General features: G+C 27.4%; 1 long non-coding RNA gene across 1 annotated transcript; it reads left to right on the forward strand.

Moving 5' to 3' along the window:
• Positions 1 to 571: 571 nt before the first annotated feature.
• On the forward strand, positions 572 to 2631 carry LOC124418546. The gene is made up of 4 exons (XR_006940065.1): positions 572 to 1012; positions 1093 to 1188; positions 1275 to 1386; positions 1460 to 2631. It is a non-coding gene; the product is annotated as an uncharacterized LOC124418546 (long non-coding RNA).
• Positions 2632 to 3369: the final 738 nt, after the last annotated feature.

Genomic DNA, 3369 nt, shown 5'->3' on the forward strand with positions numbered 1-3369 from the left:
ACAAATTGGTCAATTTGATAGATCGGTAGAATTATTGTTCTATGTTTAATAAACGCTGTATTCTGAGATTAAGATATGGTTGCAATTAACTTTGGCAGTTTTCGTGCTAGGACAGTCGTTTATGCACCATTTTAAAGCATTGCGATTTGTTTTGGTATATAATTTATTGCATAATGTATTTTTAGAAAATGGCCAATTGAATAAATCGATAGAATTATTTTTCCAGGTTTAAAAAGGCGGTAATTTGAGGTTCCGATATGGTTGTGAATAACTTTGAAAGTTTTCATGCTATGACAGTTATTTATGCATCATTTTAAAGCATTATGATTGCACTTATATTTAGTATATCATTTGTGGCATAATCTTTTCGTCTAAAAAAAACGCGGTAATTTGGGGTTCCGATATGGATACAAATAACATTGACAGTTTTCATGCTATGACAGTCATTTATCCATCATTTTAAAGCATTAGGATTGCATTTTAATATGGTATATCATTTGTAGCATAATGTGTGTTTTTACAAATTGGTCAATTTGATAGATCGGTAGAATTATTATTCTATATTGTAGGGGCGCTTGTAGTAGAAAGCAATGATTTTATGTATTTTTATTTCAAAATTGTAATTTTGTTGAACAACTTTTCTGTTGAGAAGAGTTTCATTTGAATTTAACGGTTTTTGGAGATTTGGTTTCAAATGACATTTCAATTTGTTGACAGCTTGTATTAAATGATAATGCAGTGCTGTTGTCAAAAGATAAAAGGAAGACATTTTCGATATATATTTTGGTATTGGTTTTTCTTATTTTGTATGTGTTAGTTTTTGCTGAAAAAACATTAGATTTCCAAATTTTCCAAAATTTTTCTCTCAAATATTGGGTATAAAAAGGAAGCCATTGCCCAAAATCTTTCCTTTTTGCCTGCTGCTACCTACCAGTTTTCTTAAAAAAAAAACGTCGTTACTCTGCCGGAAAATTTATTTAAAAAAAAAATAAAGAAGTTTTTTTTTGAAATTGTAAGTTTTTATCCTGTTTCCATTATCCTTCGAATTTAATTCATGTTAAACAATTCAGTGTTAAACAATTTTTTTTTAAGTTTTAAATAAATTTGGCTTAAATTGTTCGCATTTCGTGAAAGGATCTTTTGGATTTTATATCCACAAAATTATATGTAACAGGATAATAAAATAATGTAAGTTTTGTTTTCTAAAGGAAAACTTGAGAAAAATCCATTTTTTTTCAAATCAGTTTTTTATTTTTCTAATTTTTTTAACGCAGTAACGCCAATATCACAAATTTCAACTCAAAAGTAGGCAGAAAGTGTTTTTATTTACCCAGCGGCAACAAAAGTCAAAGAAAAAGAAAATCGTTTGTTTTTATTTACAAAAAGGTAATAATTAACATAAAGAAAACAAAACACACACATACAAACTAACATAACCAAAACCAAAATATCTTTACAGCACACAAACACACCTACGTCAATTTGATATATTTGACAAAATTCTTCCTAGCGACGAAACCTCCAGGCACAAAATCTTCGCCTGGGAAGGCTTCGTCCACAATCGTGCCTTCTTCGGCGTAAAACCAAACCTTCAGGGAAAGCTTTAGGTTGCAATACTAAGGTCTTAGAGACGAGGAGAAAAGTGTGAAAAGTGCGGGGAAAATGTCAATTGTTTAAAGAAAAAAAAAACAAAAGAACACTCCAAAGTTATAATAAAAATCAGAAAAATAATCTGTGTGAAAGTTCGTGGAGAGTAATTTTGAAAATTTCATAAAAAGTTTCACAAAAATTTTTAATTATTTAGAAAAAGAAAAATTTAAAAACTAAAAAAAAAAAAACTAAAAACCTTAAAAGAATCAACAAGAAGAACAAGAAAAATAACAAAAAGAAACAAAGTTTAAATATTAATCTTTATTTAATCAAATTTTAAAATTTTTACAAAATGTGTTTATAAATTAATTCGTAAAATATCGATTGTTCTTAAATCTATCACTTTTTTTTACTTTTTTTTTAATTATTTTATTTTTTTTTTCGTAATATCTAACTAAATCACTTTTTTTTGTTGATCACTCGCGACAGAAAACTAAAGAAACTAAATGTAATGCAAAAATCAATATTGTTAGTGGTGAAAAAGTATAATTTATAAAAATATTTTAAAGCAAGTGTCAAAATAATATAAAAACAAAAATATTAGTAAAAAAAGAAACAAAATTAAAAAAAAAAAATGTACATTGAGTTCAAATGTTAATAACATAAAATGTTAATCTGTAATTTTAAACACATAAATTTTTAAAAATTTCAACAAAATTATATACACAAACATCTACAGGAAGCAGACGAAAGATCTTTCGACGTGGGATCCTGGTAAATGTAAGTTTAGTTGCTCATTTTTTTATGTTATTTTCATTTTTTCTTTTAAACAAACAAAATATTAATAAAAACACATAACATCCACTGATACGTACATACAGAATGTTTAATAAGTAAATATTGTTAACAGAAAAATTCGTTAACATGAGTGTAATTGTTAAAATCATCTTATATCAGTGTATGTAATGTCTTTTATTTATTCTCAAATACATTTAATATTTTACATTTCTGTAATTACATGTAAATTACATAAATGTTTAATTAACTAAATAACCCATAATTTTTCAAAACTCACCATAGTCTAGTGGATTGAGTTGTAATTTACCACTCATTAGGCCCTGGTTCGAATCCCAGTGAGGGCAAAGTAATTTTTAATTTATTTTTTTTGTAAGCCCAGGTTCGAATCCCGGACGAGTTAAATATTTTGTTTTTTTTTTTTTTTTTTGCTTTGAGACCCGAGTTCGAATCCCGATTAAACCCAATTTTTTTTTTTTTGAAATAAATATTTTTTTTATTTTTTTTAAATATTGATTTTTGCAAAAGATTGTTTTTACGCGATCTTCTCTAATTTTAATATGTTCAATATTAGTTAATTTTTTTTTAAACGTTATGTTTAAGGATTTATTTTTGTTAATAAATAACATGAATTTCAAAATGCAGTTCTAAACTGTCTTTAACTGGTTCCTGGTGAACTGTTCTGGTTAGGGTAATAATCTTTGGGATCATACTTAATACCAACAGCATTTCCCTAGTATGATCATGGTTGGGAGGGGATAAAAGACACTGTGTTACCACCTTCACACAGTGCAGTTCAATATGTTAAATGTTCGTTTCCGTTTTCCTGTGTATTAGTCTCCCTTTCTCTTTTCTTTGTTCATTTCTGTTTTTTTTCCTACTTTACGCACGCACAAAATAAAATAATAAATACTGTGCATGTCGACGTTTACTCTACTTAAAGTAGCAACGAATCCTCCCGATTGCCGACGAGATAGAAGCCGG

Source organism: Lucilia cuprina, chromosome 2 (genome assembly GCF_022045245.1).
Source record: "Lucilia cuprina isolate Lc7/37 chromosome 2, ASM2204524v1, whole genome shotgun sequence".
Classification (NCBI taxonomy): domain Eukaryota; kingdom Metazoa; phylum Arthropoda; class Insecta; order Diptera; family Calliphoridae; genus Lucilia; species Lucilia cuprina.